This window comes from Doryrhamphus excisus, chromosome 6 (assembly GCF_030265055.1).
Source record: "Doryrhamphus excisus isolate RoL2022-K1 chromosome 6, RoL_Dexc_1.0, whole genome shotgun sequence".
NCBI lineage: Eukaryota > Metazoa > Chordata > Actinopteri > Syngnathiformes > Syngnathidae > Doryrhamphus > Doryrhamphus excisus.
Window position 1 is genome coordinate 8,512,096 of NC_080471.1, and position 19,844 is coordinate 8,531,939.

At 40.6% G+C, this 19,844-nt stretch overlaps 1 protein-coding gene across 2 annotated transcripts in view; it reads right to left on the reverse strand.

Annotated features, from left to right (window-relative positions):
• Positions 1–17,236, reverse strand: part of lingo1a (leucine rich repeat and Ig domain containing 1a) — a 130,752-nt gene extending 113,516 nt beyond the window's left edge. For both annotated transcript variants that reach the window (XM_058076684.1, XM_058076686.1), the window contains exon 1: positions 16,987–17,236. The gene's annotated coding sequence lies outside the window, so the exon portion shown is untranslated. The remainder of the gene's footprint in view (positions 1–16,986) is intronic.
• Positions 17,237–19,844: the final 2,608 nt, after the last annotated feature.

The following is a 19,844-nucleotide window of genomic DNA, read 5'->3' on the forward strand; positions in this document are numbered from 1 at the left end:
TCAGATTCACAGGGGTGGAATATTCCTTTCCCCAAACCGTTTGAGGTATCTTTTACCCGCTCAATCGCAGACGTCTCTCAGGTTTTGAAAATGGCGGTGAGCAGTCATCACTGGACTACATCGGAAAGTTAGTTTTTGATACAAACTTTAAAAGAACTGAATGTAATTGCAAGACTGGACGGCCGAAAAACTCGCCGAAGAACCACTCGCTCCCACCAATCTTTGCTGCGGACTTTCATCCACAGCTTTCGGGTACTCTGTGGTTGCATAGGCCAGTGTTTTTCAACCTTTTTTGAGCCATGGCACGTTTTTTGCATTGAAATTTAGTTTGAATCAAAAACAAACTTTGCTTAGTCCAGTGCCGATTGCTGGCCTCCATTTTTAAAAGTGAAGAACGTCTGGATCTGCGTGTTACGTCATATCTGAGCATGCGCTGAAAGAACGCACCCGGGATAAATTTAAACAGGAAAAGATCAAATTCAATCTTGCTAATATTTTATGATTAAACTCAGGACATGTTTTATATAGATATATATTTTCTTTTTTAATAAAACTGGACTTGTGAATGGCGTATAGAAGGGTTTAGATTCTGTTCCACAGATGGCGGTAATTCACACGAAAGCTGCTTGCCAACCGCCAATAAACAACAGAAGAAGAAAAACACCACGAAGACAACTTTCCGTTTGAGCGGGTACAAGATACCTCAATCGGATTGGAATATTCCATCCCTGTTCAATTCCCGTTTGAGCAAATAAACCAAATGCAATTGGAATATTTGGGTCCATGTATACTATTGACATAATGGCTATTGACATAATATTTGCAAATGATGATTAATAAATGTTAATTATAAAAAGTGATATTGGATAATTCCTCAAGGCACACCTGACGGTTTCTCAAGGTACACTAGTGTGCCGCGGCACAGTGGTTGAAAATCACTGGCATAGGCAACACAGAAAAACATGAATCTCAAATCAATCCCATTCCCTCTACGCCTCTTCTTCGCTGTCATTTTCCGCAGGATCGCATGGGTTTCAAGTTGCTGCTTTAAAAAAAAGCGTAGCAACTGTCCCAACAACCGTGGTAATAACACTCTCGTCCGCAATCTTCGATGAATCACGTGATGTTGTTTACGTTTTACTGCGCATGCCCCATTGATTATTCTGTTTGATTATAGTGGTGCATGTAGACAGGAGATTGGAATATTCCTTTCCATGTATACACTGTTTTGTGATACGTCATTCGGAAAGATTCCAACGTAAACATGGCTATTTTCTCATAATATTAAGCCTTTTTTTCTTGTGCTACTTTGTAGGTCCTTATCCTGGGTGAGATGTCCGCTTATCCTCACGGGGTTCGCGGGCATGCTGCAGCCTACCCCAGCGGGCGAGAGGGCAGGGTACACCCTGGACTGGTCGCTGTGTGAAATGTACTATACTAAAATGTGTATTTATTCTGGAATATACAGCAAAAACAGATATTGTATAATTCGCCAAGGAGGGCTGAGTTGGTGAAAATTTCTGACCTAAAACTGTCAGGAGCATGTGGAGAATTAAAGCGGCAGGCATACAAAGTAAAACATTTAAAGTTTGTCAAAGTATTTTTAAACTTCACTTCAGAGTGCTAAAGTGATTCAGCAGTCAGGGAAGGCGAGGAGACAAACACGATTTTAGTCGTGTATCCTTCCTCCCTTGTTTTCATTTCATTTATGCCTCATTGAACGACTCGTCTCTCCGCCACCGTGCAGCTGTGCCTCCATCTTTAGCGATTTAAGCAGATGTTAACAGCGCACGCATAAATCGGCACAGCAGGTAAATTGATGTTGTTTGCAGATCAAAAAGGCAGCGCAGAGCCGACCCTCGACTGACAAAAATGTTTAGGCAAGGACAAGATCCATGGCAGCTTTGTATCACTCCTGATTATACTCCACGACTATTTTAGGCTATTTTTTGTTGTTTACTTCCTGCCTGCCACGTTGAGTGATGACATCACAAGGTTCAAACTCACTAATCGCTTCCTCTTTTCAGGTTGCAAAAGTTGTTTTCTTGAAGGCAATGAAGTGCAGTTTCTGTTGCACACAGTCGCAGTTCACAGTCACGGTGTTAGCAGTTGTGTACACTCACACTTGTCATGTTTTTGTTGGGTTGGGTTCAAAGCGGAGGCTTTGTTTGACGTTGCAGCTAATTGGATGCTTTTGACGTCTCCAGTCAACGTGTATTCCCTCCATAAGACCGTAAAGTCCACACAGGCCTAGAATGTCCCTCCCATACATTTTAGATCACAGTGAGAACGTTTTCCATTACAGATGCAAAGCGACCTGCTTTCACACAAAGTTCATCTCATTCCGCTTGCAAATTAAATGTCTGCCTCGGTTTTTACAGCACCGCCAGTCGCCGCCGGTCCATCGATGGAATATCAATAATATGCCCACTTTTGGAAACTCCTTAGGGGTGTTGGCATTCAGAACCTGCATTGGGCTGTAGGCAACATGTGGCACAATGTGTGTGTCTATTTACAACCTATGTCTCATAGTAACGTATGTATTTATTATTTTGTTTACTATTACATTTTTATGTTTATTAAGACTTTTGAATCACATAACCAAACACAGTAGAGTGTTCTGACTGAATGGCATTTCATAACATGCAGAAAAACAGTTTGCAAACGATAGTTTTCTACTTTATAGTCAAACTACATTGGCCATTTTCATTTTGTAAAAGTAGCTTTCACAAGAAAACTGCATATACTGCATGTATGTGATCGGTATCAGTATATGAGTATTTCACTCTGTATCTTAATATTTAAGCAAATGAAAGTAATGTTTTGCTTTGGTTGAGAATATCCATGTGCACAATTATTAGGCATAAATATGACCCATGTCACTCTTTTATTTTCATGTTTTAAAGTCAGAATGATAAACAAACAAATAAACATTTGTCAAAATAAATCAGTGACCAATCAGTGGCCACCCTTCTTTCCATGCATCAACGGAGTCATGTCATTTTCTTCAATTTGATGATGATGTTTTTGTCCGGCAGCAACCAAAGCCTCTCAGAAATTGTTGTACTGGCTTCCTTCATTATAAATATGACGTTTAATAAGAAGGGGCCGTCATGTCATTATTTTTATCATCTTGAAAGGAAACTCTTTTTTTATGCAGGACAATGCTTCATCTCATGGATCAAAGTGTTCCTCTGCAGGTAGCTAGTAAAGCCCTTAAAGGAAAACTGCACACGTCTTTTGTTGTTTTTCTGTGCGTTCTAAAGAGAGAAAAACTGTTAACATGAGGGAGCTAACAATGTACATCATTGCACACACCTATTTCTAGTATAAACTCAACAACATTTTATGGTTTTATATACATACATGCTTTGACCTTGCACTAACAGATACATTCATGATTATATGTAATACTTACAGTATTTTGATTATTTTGAACATTCCCGGAACATTTTTCCTGGGTACATTGATAGCGACATTGAAAGCATGTGTTTGTTTGTTAGTACTAATCATGGCAGACTTTGTGAGAGATGCCGCCAACGACTACTTTTGGACAAATGAGGATCCAGAACTTTATCTTTTTGAGCCTGAATATACAGAGGATGAGCTACAGGTTTTAGAAGCTGAGCCTCCTATAAGAGAGAGTGAAACTTTGTAGCAGATGGGTGGCAAGTCATTACACCAGCATGACTCCATGGTGGAAATGTGGTGCTTCCCTAGCCTTGCCGACAAAAAGGGACATACAGTGTATTGATGGAAAGGCTATTGGGCACCATGATATTGATTGTGATGCATGGATCACATATTACGATAATATCACAATACAGTCCATCTAGCAGTGTGTAAACAAAGAATGGAATACGCGCTAATTACTTAAATTGTGGGGGGCGCGAGAGATTGTGTCAACACGCCAGCATCTTCCTAGTTTGGTTTATGTGCAGTCATTATGTCAGTTGCGTTTTTGGGGGGCTTTGTAGTCAAAATACTGTAGGTGTTTCCTGTTATGTACATTGTTAGCTAGCTGTTTTTTTTAACTGTTTTCATCTCTTTAGAATGCACATCCTTATGTTTCACAAAAGTATTGTGGATTATGGGCAAAGCTCCCCCCAAAAATAGGTGTGTCCTGTTATGTACATTGTTAGCTAGCTGTTTTGTTTTGGTTTTTTTTAGCTGTTTTTGTCTCTTTAGAATGCATATCCTTATGTTTCACAAAAGTATTGTGGATAATGGGCACCCCCCCCCCCCCAGAAAAAAAAAAGAAATAGGTGTGTCTTATTATGTACATTGTTAGCTAGCTGTTTTTTTTTAGCTGTTTTCATCTCTTTAGAATGCACATCCTTATGTTTCACAAAAGTATTGTGGATGATGGGCAAAGCTCCCCCCAAAAATAGGTGTGTCCTGTTATGTACATTGTTAGCTAGCTGTTTTTTTAAGCTGTTTTCATCTCTTTAGAATGCACATCCTGATGTTTCACAAAAGTATTGTGGATGATGGGCAACCCCCCCCCCCAAAAAAAAAAAAAATAGGTGTGTCCTGTTATGTACATTGTTAGCTAGCAGTGTTATTTTTTAGCTGTTTTCATCTCTTTAGAATGCACATCCTTATGTTTCACAAAAGTATTGTGGATGATGGGCAAAGCTCCCCCCAAAAATAGGTGTGTCCTGTTATGTACACTGTTAGCTAGCTGGTTTATTTAGCTGTTTTCATCTCTTTAGAATGCACATCCTTATGTTTCACAAAAGTATTGTGGATGATGGGCAACCCCCCCCAAAAAAAAAAATAAAATAGGTGTGTCCTGTTATGTACATTGTTAGCTAGCTGTTTTTTTTTAGCTGTTTTCATCTCTTTAAAATGTACATCCTTATGTTTCACAAAAGTATTGTGGAAGATAGGCACCCCCCCCCCAAAAAAAAAAATAGGTGTGTCCTGTTATGTACATTGTTAGCTAGCTGTTTTTTTTTAGCTGTTTTCATCTCTTTAAAATGTACATCCTTATGTTTCACAAAAGTATTGTGGAAGATAGGCACCCCCCCCCCCCCAAAAAAAAATAGGTGTGTCCTGTTATGTACATTGTTAGCTAGCTGGTTTTTTTTTTTTAGCTGTTTTCATCTCTATAGAATGCACATCCTTATGTTTCACAAAAGTATTGTGGATGATGGGCAAACTTCCCCCCCAAAAATAGCAGTTTTCCACTAGCTAGACAAGCAGTGGAGCATTTTGATGCATGAGATGGTGCATTCTCCTGCATAAAAATCATGGTCTTCTTGAAAGGTGCAAACTTTTCCCTGTACCACTGTGTGAAGAAAGTGACTTCAAGAAACTGGCAGTAGGTTTGGGAGTTGAGTTTGAGTCCATCTTCAACTTGAAAAGTCTCAAACAAGCTCACCTTTAAAAATTCCAGCCCATGCCAGGACCCACCTACACTTTTCGGGTGTCTGAGTGGGAGAGCACTAGAGAATAATTGCTTCCTGGTAGCTTCAGGTTGGGGTTTTCTTAAATCTTTGGCAGTTCATTCGCATCTTTTTCTCATTTCTTTTGGGCGTTTGCAACAAAACCTTTGCTGGTTCTGTGGTCACTTCCGAATATGTCAGCAATTTCGAAAGTGCTGCATCCCTCGGTCACATTTCTTTGCTGGCCTGTTTTGCCAGAGAAAAGCAGCAGCCTATTAGTGTTGATCTCCTAAAGCCACATATACATATCACCCGGTATGCTTAAATCCAATAGACATTCAAAGTGATTCAGCTTGGAGTTGGAAATTATGTATTAAAATGACAGTTTGGTCAAAATATTTACTTGGCAAACAATTGCGCATGCAGTGTAATGCATGTCATAGTTATGTCACATAGCTATGCATTTAGCATCATATTCATAACAGATTTGAATTTGCAATAATCAGCCAAAGAAATGTCACTATTTTGATGAATGCAGGTAGTCAGGCCATGCTTATTTTTGACTAAATATCCTCAAAAAAGCCAAACTCAACCAAACACGTGATCAACACAGACATTGCAACCGAAGGCAAAAGTCCCCCGAGGTGGCACAAAACCTGCAAAGTTCAACACGACCACCCACATGGCACATCTAAAGCACCCCACAAAAAGCAACAAAGGATGGTTGGGCATCGTCTGAATTTTGATTCTGGTTACTAACGAAGCGTGCAGACCTCACAGCTAGGAGACCAGGGTTCAATTCCACCCTTGGCTATCTCTGTGTGGAGTTTGCATGTTCTCCCCGTGCATGCGTGGGTTTTGTCCAGGTACTCCGGTTTCCTCCCACATTCCAAAAACATGCTAGGTTAATTGACCACTCCAAACTGTCCATCGGTATGAATGTGAGTGTGAATGGTTGTTTGTCTATATGTGCCCTGTGATTGACTGGCGACCAGTCCAGGGTGTACCCCGCCTCTCGCCCGAAGACAGCTGGGATAGGCTCCAGCACCCCCGCGAGCCTTGTGAGGAAAAGCGGTAGAAAATGAATGAATGAATGAATGGTTCCTAATGATTCTCAATATGGATGTTTTTAAAAGGCAGGGTCATAAAAGTTTGCATGGTTTAAATAACGGTTCTTTTTGGATAAAATGTCTGAACTTCTCCATGAACCTGTTTGGATATTAACTTTTAATCGACTTTACTATGACTTTCTTACAGTGCTATTTTCAACCAGTTTATATTGCAAATATCAAAGCAACTTGAATATAAATGATGATGACAAAGATGTTTACTTTTGAAAAGTAGTTAATTCCTTTGCTGCCTCAATGTTGGCGTAAGCTATTTTATGCTACCGATACCGATCCCGATAATCCATGAGTGAAATCGTCTGATCTCAATACCGATCACATACCTGCAGTATAAATGTACGGAGGATCACATCCCCGGCCTCAAACTCAGTGTTCAGGCCCAAATGCTGAATTTTTTAAAGCACCACCCTGTGAGATATTTTTGAAGTACATATTTCAGTCTCACAAAGAATGGAAGTCACACACACGGCAGACATGCTTGTTCTGAAAGCAGAGCTGATCGGCGGAGGGGATCAGCGTTGTAAAGCAAGCATCAACCAATGTCCCATACCGTCCTTTTTCAAAGATATCGGCCGATACCGATCTGTGGCCGATCGATCGGAGCACCCCTAATAAAAGTATGTATGATTTGTGCTGATATCCGTATCAGCCAATACCCAAGGCCGCATTGTATGTATTGGAAGTGACAGTTAAGGTACAGTTAAGGTATTTCTGGTGGCCACAGCTTGACTTTGGAACAGATGATTTCTAATACTGTGCATACTCCTATGAGAGCAAATGTTTTGAAATACAAATTGGAACATCTGGTAGATGTTGTACTGTATTTAGATATATCGGTCTATGTTTTCAAGGACGGTGCGTGTGAGTGACTGAGTAAAGGTGGAAGGAGCGAACGCTCTGGGAGTGTTGCAGTGTGTCAGACACACAGGGGAGCCCAGTGAAAAGGTCTGAACTAAATATGTATTACTTCTGATTGATCTCCAGCTGTGAGGATGCGGATGTAGGAGGTGGGGGTGGGGGGCAGCTTTGTTAGGAGCCATGTCAGGATTTAATAGTGATGTGAGGCCACGCTGCACAAACATGGCGCCGATACATCACACAGGGCCTGAATGGGATTGTGTTCATGTGCCAAACACCGAGACGACACTAATACTAGCCGAGGAGGCGTGTTAAATAATGTCAAGACAATTTAGTCAGCTTGTTTTGTTTTTTGTTTTTTAACAGTCTGGAAGAAACGTTTGTAATTAACTTTCAGTCATGTTGCACTAACCGAATTCGCTCTTGGGACCATTTCACTGATTGTACGCGTTTTATGACTATAAACAACACTATTGGGTGGTAGACAACATACAGCAAATGCTCCGTCTAACAAGTCTATTCAATTAACTGCAGAGTTTCCAATAGTCGCCGGATGCGTTGTCTAAAATTTCCAGAGTCCCTATAGGTCAAAATGGCAGTAAATGCATTTGAGTTTTCAAACTACCAAGGTATGTCATTTTGACTGCTTTCAAAATTTGCAATATCATAACTTGGTTTAAAAAAAACCTATGGAGCATTAGGACCCTGACTTTTCCTAAATATGTAGATATTTTACTCTAACATTGTTTCATCATTAAAATGTAAAAACAAAACAAAAGAGATATGAGCATTACTACCTGGAATTCTAGTAGTTTCAGAATTCTGGTAGACAGAGTGTTAATGATGGCCGGGCAGTTTACTCCTTACCGCTATAACAACATTGGTTCTGGTGCTGCTGTCTTGTGCAATACAGTATACTACACTGCAATTACCTCAAAAGTTAGTGTTTATATGGAATTCAACACCTTTCCAATGTTACTTGGTTGTGTCAAAGAGTCAGAAGAGCAAGCAGTAAATAGCAATTCAGTGTCAGTATCAGTGTCCTAACTGTGTAATGGAAAAAAAGCAGTTGTCTGTGTAGCATTATAGAGTGTGCATACAGGGAGTGAGGTGCAAATTACAAGCTCACCACGACTAGAGTTACTAATACCCATTTCCCACCACAATCAGTGGGTCTACCAAATTTTTTTAAACACTGGTAGTCCCGCAAAAAAAAATAATGCTGTAGAAAACGCTAAAATGCTAAAGCTACGTGCCATTGAGAAACGTCTTGAAGTATCCTCTTTTCTTGAGAAACTTCAGACTGTCCAGTCTCTACTTCCGGATCTGATTCCAACACATATGGTTATATTTTAAAAGCGGACATTTTAAAAAGATTTGCAGTTATTAACTCCGATATCTTCAATTCCACCCTCGGCCATCTCTGTGTGGAGTTAGCATGTTAGCATAGGTTTTCTCCGGGTTCTCCGGTTTCCTCCCACATTCCAAAAACATGCTTGGTTAATCGGTGACTCCAAATTGTCCATAGGTATGAATGTGAGTGTGAATGGTTGTTTGTCTATATGTGCCCTGTGATTGGCTGGCCACCGTCCATGGTGTGCCCTGCCTCTCGCCCGAAGACAGCTGGGATAGGCCCCAGCACCCCACCCCCCACCGACCCTCATGAGGATCAGCGGCAGAAAATGCATGAATGAATGAACTCCTATACCATTGATCAAGTCCGACAAAGTTGGGTTCGCTTCATGTCTACAGGGCAAAACCCGTATTTAGAAAGTCATAAACATGTTTTCTATGTTCTAACTATGAAAATATGAAATTACCAATTAACCACAATAAAATAGGTCTGACTGTATAGAATTTTCAAAAATCCTCATGTCTGACTAGTGAACCCGCTCATACCATCATCAAGATGGGATCACACATAGTGATACAGGGATTCCTATAATGTTAATACAGGTGAAGCCATTTGCTTCTGACAAAAGGTGTGAAACTACCTTAATATTTAATACTACTATACAATGCTATGATGATTCAGATCTTCCAACTAAGTGCTATCTTTTATGAAATAAACACAGAATTATGTCTCTAAATCAGGGGTCTCAAACTCGCGGCCCGCGGGCCAAATGCGGCCCGCAAGACTCTAGTTTGAGGCCCCCACCTTGATACCAAAGTTTAATGTTGAAATGACAGCTTAAAGCTGTGTGCACACCGGACACAATTAACATGATTTTGCCCCGCCCATACTGTTAGCCTACCCTGTTACTCCGCCCTGTTTTGCTTTGGATTAGCAATGAAGCTAAAGGCTTATGACGCTGGGTACAAATAAATGCAGGAAATGATTTGGAATAAAACGGAAAATACACGTCAAGATAAAGCATCTCATCAAACATGTTGTTAAAGTTACGACGCTGCTCCCAGATGGAACTGAGTACGATGCTAACTTGCTAATTGGGTCAAATTATTAAGTTTCATTAATGTTCATGTTAAAGGTTAAATAACTGTTAATACTGTACATTTGAATCTGAAAAAAATAATTTCTCTGCCAACTGTATGTGGTTTATTACGTTTTTCTTATTTGCTGTTTTATTATTATTTTACTTATTTATTACTAATTGATTGATTTATTGTCTTTATTCTTAATTTGTTTATTTATTTTTTTAATCTTATTTTGTGTGTAGAAAAATAAAAATTAAGATATTTGAGAACAGTGGAATGTTTTATCAGATATTTTGGTGTGGAAAACCGGAACCAAAGTACTGAAAAAGTGTAGGGTATAGCAGAAGCAAAAGCATTGGAGATTGTTTATTTTTTATTTTTTTTCCAGTTTTTAATAAATGCGTTTTTTTGTTTTTTTTTTTTTAAACATGATGCGGCCCGGCTTCACCCAGAATCTAGCTCCGGTGGCCCCCAGGTAAATTGAGTTTGAGACCCCTGCTCTAAATGAAAGGATACAGCAAACCTTCAAACCTTACAAAAAGGTAAGCAACCCAAGATAACCCAAGATAATCCTTATCAAGTGCCTTAACGTGGCTCCCATATGAAAATGCATCCAAACACGGACCTGACTGCACAGAGTAACTTCAGAAGTCAAAGTGCGCTCTATATGATATAATAATTCAGGCTGAATAAAAGACACGAGAGCATGATTAGTGGATGCTAACGAGGCCTGCCGACTGCAGCCAGAGACAAATTGTTGTTGATGTGCAATAAGAGCACCAAGTGATGAGAGAACTGGGGAAACAAAAGCCGGAGCAGCAGTTTTTCATGTGGAAGCTCCCGCTGTCTGATCAGCACATGCTAATGATGCACTATTCGTTTTAGGTAAGTTCATATTGCTCGCACTTCTCATATTCATCATACAGAGGAAGACTTTATTATAAGAAAATCAACTTTAATCAAACATGAATGGTTCGGTGGGTTTAGAGTGGAAGATATGCATGTCTCTTGTGCGAGTTTGTTTTGGTGAATTTTGTGCGTACAACAATCCGTGAAGGAGTTCCTCAGGGTTTTCTACTCAGCCCACCAAGTTTCAACCTAAGTGTTATGGAAAGTAGTAGGCCCCCAAAATATTCTTGAGTTTGAGCATCCGATTGATTGTTGGAAGATCCTTGGCCCAAATGAAAGTTGTTACTGGTGCCGAGTACAGTCCAATACGGCATCTGTGTGAGAAGGCTTTTCAGCTCACTCTTTTGACCCATCTTGTGTGTTCCCTGATCTAAATCCAATTGAGAACATTTGTGGATGGATGGCAAGGGATGTTTACAAAATGAGCATCAGTTCCAGACAGTGGATGCCCTCTGTGAAGCCATCTTCACCACCTGGAGAAACATTCCCACTAAGCCTCCCGGAAACAAGGAGATCAAGCATATCAAGCATACCCAAACCAATTTTTGAGGTGATTAACAAGAATGACACAGCTACTCAGTACTGAGACTTAAAACAAAATCTAATTTCTATTTTAGGGGGATTTCTGGGGGTTTTGAGCTTTGGTCTTAAACTTTAAAATCAATTAAGGATTAATTGGCTATAGTTATTCAATTAAGAGAATAGTTTAAATACAGTCCCCTCCAAAAGTATCGGAACATTCATTCATTCATTTTCTACCGTTTTTTCCTCGCAACGAGGGTCACGGGGATGCTGGAGCCTATCCCAGCTGTCTTGGGGCGAGAGTCGGGGTACACCCGGGACTCGTCGCCAGCCAATCACAGGGCACATATAGACAAACAACCATTCACACTCACATTCATACCTATGGACAATTTGGAGTCGACAATTAACCTAGCATGTTTTTGGACGGGGAGAACATGCAAACTCCACATAGAGATGGCCGAGGGTGGAATTGAACCCTAGTCTCCTAGCTGTGAGGTCTGCGCACTAACCACTCGACCGCCGTGCTGCCTAGTATTGGAACAGTGAGGCAAATTCCATTATTTTTGCATTTGGGTTTGACACCAAAAGATCAACATGAGAGCAGCATTTCAAAAGCAACATTTCAGCTTTTATTTCCAGGTTTTTACATCTGGATGTGATAATCAACTTAGAATTTAGCATTATTTGTAAAGGAACACCACATTTTAGGTGAGCTAAAGTATTGGAACAGGCAGACAAATAATTAAATAAATAAATTTATTATTGAAATTAATTATTATTGTTTATTAATTGATTTGTATTATTATTCAATTACAGTGACTAAGACAACTGCATCAATCCATTCTTCTTTTGTGATGCTTTTCAAGGCTTTTTCAGTCTTTTTAGTTATACCTTCACTCCTGCCCTCTGGAAATTGTTGCTGAGTTATGAATGAATAAATGAATTGTGAATTCACTGTAATGGGAAAATTAATGACATTACACTTTACTTTTACTGTGAAAATATCAAAATATTTACTGTATATATGCATATACTGTAATACAATAATCAAAGACTATCATTAGAAAGATATAAACAAATAGTGTGTTGGCCCTTGATCTTATCTCGTTTCCGTCACTTGTAAATTCCAGATGACAATGCGCCAAGCGAGATGCCCCCCAGGAGGTGCTAAAATGTGCAGAAGCTCCCATGCACACCCACTCGGACGCCATTAAGTGTGATTCTGTGTGACTAATGTGCCAAGTTCATTTCATGCATCATGGTCAATCATGAAGCTGCGTCCAGTAGTGACCATTATTTGCTATAACAACCCGCACAATAATTGCCTTGGAAAGTTGGGAGGATAAAATGAGTTGTTAGCCGTGCATTTTGGCAGTGGGCATTGTTGCCATGGGTGGGGGTCCAATTCAGAGTCTCTCTTGGACAGCAATGGACTCTCGCTCACCGCGGCCAAGTGGGATAGAAGAGTGAGTGATCGTCGCACTTGGCTGCTTCCTTCATGCTGGTGAGTCTAAGCTGCTGTGAGCTGGAGGCAGGAGTGCTAACTTGCCAATGGAGACATCACGTAGCAACAGCTATAGAACTGATTCATCTTGGGACATTCATTTCCTTGCATGCACCCGCCTCATCTTATAGCTACAAACACATTAAACTATATTAAAAGAGTGGTGCTGCATATTTCTATGACTATTCAGTAGCCATAGGGCTGGGCGATATATACATCCATCCATCCATTTTCTATACCGCTTACCCTCACGAGGGTTGCAGGCATGCTGGAGCCTATCCCAGCTGTCTTTGGGCAAGAGCTGGGGTACACCCTGGACTGGTCGCCAGCCAATCACAGGGCACATATAGACAAACAACCATTCACACTCACATACCTGGACAATTTTTGAGATGCTAATTAATAAGAAAGTTCACGCTCTGCATTGACTTCAGCACCCTCGTTCCGTAAAACAACAGCATGAACGGAGTGAGCCATTTTGGCAGTCACACTCTGTCTTTGGGGTGGAGGCGGGGCCATGAGCCTACCACTAGCAAAAGGTACAATGAGGCCACATTACTTGCTTGTCTCAAACTGTTGAAAAATGTGCATAATAGTTCCCTTTTAAGACATCAGGTGATTGAATATCGTATGAAAAACAAACTAAAGTATCACTTAAAACAACAAAGTTCCCATTATTCAGTATCTGAATAATGCTTTTTGGCTTCTCTCCTATACTCAGCAGCAGGGCCATCCCTGATCACATTTCAACCATAGTCAGCAAGCATAGATGTATTCCATTTTCACTGATATCTTTTCTTCACAGCTGCAAAGTCCTGGTGGAGTCGTTCCCCGTGCTCATCACTTACTTCTCTACAGTTCAATAGAAAGTATTCTAAATGGGAATGCAAAAAATAATTGCTTCATTGCAGACAATAGCTTTGTAGGACTTCAGGTTTGCCACCAGCTGCTTATAATGATCTGCCTTGCAGTTTCCTAGAAACTCTGGTGCAAAAGTTAATGAAACTTTTCTACTTGCATGCATTTCTGCAAATAAAAACAAAACATTTTATGTCAAAACTCTAGACTGGTTGCTTGTAGACACAATGTAAGTTCTGATAAACTGTTTTGCCTTTTTGCCTTTCCCTACATTTCCTATTTTGACCCAATACTGTATCTTGGAAATAATAGCCAATGGATGGATGGATATTGTCCTATTAACCTCATAGAGAAACCATCAAAAAGTGGTCATTGTTACACATTATAACCCAGTATATCAAACTAATACTATTGCATTTTGTTCCAAAAAGGCTGTTGTGTGTGTGTTAGCAAACCCCTTGTCCAAAAGGAACAGTCCATCATAACTAAAAACAGAAGGTTCGAAATGGAAATTGAAAAAAAGTCTTCCACAAAGTTTCATGAAAGTGAAGGTTTTTGTGTTACTGTTCTCTAACAAAGATAAATCATAACCCCTTTGGTAGAGGTAATAAAGCTGAGATAACGCCTCAATTGGATCAGCAAGAGAAAGATTCCTCTAAATCGTTCCCAAATTGCAGTCTGAAAAAAAAAAATCCATCTTGATGCTCCAATTAGGGTTTTAATCTTGACGGCAAAATGAGGACGCTGTGTAATCCTGGATGCTTTCTCATCCATTAGCAAAGCCAAAACGCAATAAAGACACGTCTACTCCTAACCGCTGCACACAAAAGGTTGAAACTTTGTCCAAATATGCAACCCCTACTCTGTTGCCTGTGATATTATTTTTTTCTGAGAAATAATTACATAAAGCATAAAGGTTAGCCACCACACAGTAAATCGGATTGACTTGAAATTTCACACACAGCTCAAAGCACTCTACAAAACACCCAATCAAACTCTACGGTGTTTATCAGAATCATTGTGAAAAAAATCTGAACTAATATGTATTTGTATTTGTATTAGGGATGTGAACAATGCGATCGGATATCCACTTACAGCAGGGAAGGGGTTTCCACGCTCGGAGGAAACCTCCTGTATCGATAGTAATTAGCCATAAATCTTTAGATTAATCAATTGTGGAGACATGCACCAGGTACTGCAAGAGAAGCAATCGGTTGTTAGTATATTAGAAACAATGTGAGAGATTTGTCACACATGCTCCATAACTTGCCATGGCTGAAGATGAGAATGCTAACCGTCGGCTATCTAGCAAGCTACCAGGATGCTATGCAGCGAGCCTGGGCTAGCTACGAGCACACAAAAATATTGTTCAAAATTTAGGCTGGATTAGCCCATTGTGAAACAGGTTACGTTAGCTCGTGGCCAGTAGGGATGTAAATCTCTTTGAGCTCATGTGATTCGATTAGAATCTAAATGCACAGGTAACGATACAATTCAAAAACAATATTTTTCCAAAAATATTGTTCCAAATTTAGGCTGGATTAGCCCATTGTGAAACAGGTTACTTTAGCTGGTCACCAGCTAGCTAAAGTAACCTGTTTCACAATGGGCTAGCTAGTGGAACGATACGATTCAAAAACAATATTTTTCCAAAATTATTCTTCCAAATTTAGGCTGGATTAGCCCATTGTGAAACAGGTTACTTTAGCTGGTCGCCAGCTCGCTTGAGTAACCTGTTTCACAATGGGCTAGCTAATGGAACAATACGATTCAAAAACAATATTTTTCAAGAGAGCTGACTTGGGCTCGGATATCTAGACCGGATGCCTCCCGGACGCCTCCCTGGTGAGGTGTTCCGGGCATGCCCAGCCGGGAAAAGGCCCCGGGGCAGACCTAGGACACGCTGGAGGCATTATGTCTCACAGCTGGCCTGGGAACGCGTTGGTGTCCTCCCGGTGGAGCTGGAGGAGGTGGCCGGGGACCGGGAAGTCTGGGCATCCCTACTAAGACTGCTGGCCCCACAACCCGGACCCGGATAAGCAGAGGAAAATGGATGGATGGTTGAAAAACATGGCTACCATCAATTAACCGTCCATAAGTCATGATTGTAAAACTTTTGAGGATATCTGTATTACATGTATGCTAGCATGTATTCCAAATAATTTTGACCACAACCCATAGAGGGTGTCAAAGTTCTGTAAAAAAAAAAAATCAGAATTCGCCATGTATTCCTATTCACTATTGCTGAATTGCTACACACAAAAGGTTGGGAAATGTGTCGAGACATGCACCCCAATGATTCTGTTATAAACCCGAAAGTCGAACTGACTTGAAATGTCTCAGTCAGCTCAATTCACTCTATAGTATAAAACATCCTATGTAACTTCAGTGTGTTTAGCTGAATCACCATGAAATTTCATATACATCATTAGGCGACTGACAAGCACATGTGTGTAAAATGTGAACAAGATTATTTGAAAAAAAAACATGGCCGCCACTGATGTTTTGACATGAGTGTATTTCCAATAAAGCAAAGGAATTGACAATGCAAAAAGGGTCCAAAAAGGTTCAATCCAGATTAGATTCATCTTTTATTATCTTTCCATCCTGTGGTGCTGATATCATGTGTTTCCTCCTGCAGTGAAATGGGAAATGTGATAAATATTGATGCTAGTCAGAGTGCATGCGTGGTCAGATGGAGGCCGAAAAATATCACATTTCGAGTAAGCCGACTCCTGAGCCCTAAAAGCACTTTCCTAGGTATGTTAGTACCCACTTGCCTCCTTCTCCCACCTCCCACTTTTACCATCATGTCCACCTTTGGTCCTCCTGTCAACTTCACTTCTTTACCTTCCAATGCTAATCTCATTCCTTTCTCTTTCAATAAAACCATTTTTTTTTTCTCTCACAACGGCTCAAATCCTCACACCCTCCCCTCCGTCCCTGTAGATTCTGCAGAGATGAACGGAGAATTGATAACGAGATAGGAGAACGTAGAGATGAAAAAGATGCTCATCCGGCATACGGGGACGGGAATAGCATCAACAGTGAGTGAGGCTGATAAAATGACGGATAAAAGGCAAAAGAGGGAGGCGAGTGCAGTACACTAAAGGAGGTATTGTCAGCAGTGTGATCATTAGAAAAAGCCAACAATACATGACTAATGGGATGATTCTCCATTCAAAATCTGGGAATTATCAGTCATAAAAGTCCCTGCAGAAGTTGCCTCCATGTAGGACATGTCCCATGCATCCACATACCATCCCTATTCTGGGATTGTGTCCTCAGTAGGTGGCACCGCTTCATTCAAAGTGCACTTCTACCCTCCTAGTGTGCTTTGACAAGTAAGAAGAAAGGAGTGAGGAGGCGGCATCCTTACCGGATTCTTCAGTTGACGAGTATCCAGGAATGGCCTGCTTCATTTCATGCTGAGAATGCTGCTGCTTAAATCCACGGTGCTGAGGAGGAAGAGGAGGAGGAGAGACTCCATTAGGGGTGGATGTGATGAAGATAGGAGGTGGGAATCATATGCAGGGATCCGAGTCGGGAGCACTTCAGCGCGGTCGTGTCCAGGGCGGCTGCTGTTGCCACATGTGCGCGCACAGCACATGCGCTTTGCACTGCGACGGACGACACACACAAACACACACGCTGGGAAAAGAAGGAGGGGTGTTGCTGTGGGGAAGGTGGAGGAGGGAGGAGCTGCAGTGTGTGATGAGAGATTGGGAGATGGATGATGGGAGGGAGCAGGGAGGTGGAGTGAGGTGTGTGTGTGTGGGGGGGTCTCTCCTAGTTTCTGCAATCAGAGCTACACAATAACAGATCCGAGTTGTAATGTTGTGTTTTCTTTGCGTGTTTAACACAGCAAAGATCCATCCTGAAATGAGCATGATGATGTGGAGCATCATGGTCTGCATGAGTGCTGACGGTATTGGCGAGTTGTGGTTTATTGAAGAAGGTACATTGTGAAGAAGGTAAATAGAATGCAAGTCAATACAATCCAGACAGGAAGTAGGCCATTTTGGTTTGAACTAGGGATGCTCCAATCAGGGTTTTATGCTGAGGAATTGAGTCCGAGGCCGATATACCCATACCGAGCACTGACTGCCGACCAGTCCAGGGTGTACCCTGAAGTCAGCTGGGATAGGCTCCAGCATTCCCACAACACCAGTAGATGAACTGATGGATGGAGTTCAACATTCATTCATTTTTTACCGTTTTTCCTCACAAGGGTCGTGGGGTGCTAGAGCCTATCCCAGCTGTCTTTGGGCGAGAGGCGGGGTACACCCTGGTCGCCAGCCAATCACAGGGCACATATAGACAAACAACCATTCACACTCACATTCATACCTATGGACAATTTTGGAGTCCCCAATTAACCTAGCATGTTTTTGGAATGTGGGAGGAAACCGGAGTACCCGGAGAAAACTGAACATGCAAACTCCACACAGAGATGGCAGAGGGTGGAATTGAACCCTGGTCTCCTAGCTGTGAGGTCTGCGCGCTAACCACTCGACCGCCGTGCCACCCGGAGTTCAACATAACAAAGTAAATAATCAAATTTTACATCTTTATTAAATAGATATCTGTCCTTCTCAATGTTAAACGGAATAAATTGAGTGTCCACGTTGCAAACTTCCATCACTATTAGTGATGTCAACTATTTATGTTTTATTTACTGGAAACATTTCAATTTTACAGTACTTTGTTTCCCAGGCACATCTCCACTCAACCAGTGTGGCCATCGTCTTTTTGCTATTTTGTGCTCATTTGTCATTAAATAAAAGGCATAAAGTCTGAATTGAACAGTTAAAATAAACAACTAAGAGTTGATATGTTTGCTCACCGTTTGTGAGCTTTAGCTTTAGCTCCAAAATGAGCCATCACTGAACAACCAGAGACAAATAGTGTTTTGAGGAATACTTAGTATAATGACAACAGATAATAAAATTGTTCAGTGACACCAATACTGTTTTCATTATTAAAAAAAAAACAAGTTTCGTCATTTTCATGTAGGCTTACCCTGCTGAAAAAAAACAGCATAGACCAGCATGGAAATTATGCTGGTGTATGCCGGTTTGGCTGGTGGACCATGTTGCTCTATGCTGGTTTAGCTGGTTTAGATCAGCATATTTTCCATGCTGATCGATGCTGGTGGACCAGCATAGACCTTGTGGAAGATCTGACAGAAGTTTAGCAGTACAGAGAGTAGCTAATAGCAGATTCTGTGTGAATGTTCACTGCATGTGTTCTCTGCTTCTTAATAAAATGATTGAAGTGCATTGAGTTTCTCCTTAACCAAAGAGGCAGTCAGTCAGTAACATTACATTGATGAGAAAATACCCACAGCAGGAAGCACGCTGTCAATGTCTTAAATGGCAGATTTTCTGTTATAATGTCTACTGTGTTGGGTAATACAAGTGTAAATGGGACTATAGGGGTGTTATATCATGTTCACAGGGCTACAGAGACATCAACAAGAAGGATTACTGTGGTAAAAATAGATTGTAATGTTACAAAACACATTTTGAATGTCATAAACAGGTTTTCATAGCTGTAACTATCTCAATATTCCATTTATAAATACTGAATCCTACTTTGCAGAAATTCACTTATCGCAGTTGGTCTGGAACCAATTAACCGTGATTAACGAGGGGTTATATTTTCCTTTAGACAACGTAGCTAGAGTTTGTGTGTCTTGCAACATGAGGTGGCCAGAAATATTTCAGTATTGAACAAAGCAAAACTTCTCAATCAGAAATCACTCCACACTCTTTATTGCTCTCTGGTTCTACCATATCTTACTTATTGTGTGGAAATATGGGCTAATAACTATAAAAGCAATCTTCACTCGCTAAAATGTACTGCAAAAAAGGTCAGTAAGGATAATTCATAATGCCGCCTACAGAGAACATACTAACTCCTTATTTCTAAAATCACAATGCACTATGTACAACGATGAGCCAATTCAAGAAACAATACAAGCAGTTGATGTTTGCTAAATACAAGGATGAAGAGTCTTGAACCAGTCATGATGTGCTATATATATCACTATATTGACACTTACTATGGTACCCATTATGGCATTGGATGCTCATATCACCTTGTACTTCGCTACAAGGTACATTATTAAAAAAAAAACTAAAAAAAAACCTTAAACTGTATTATGGAAAGCAGGAAGTGAACAAATGTAACCGTTACTGATTGTAAAAGTACCAGATGGAGGGGTAGGATTTA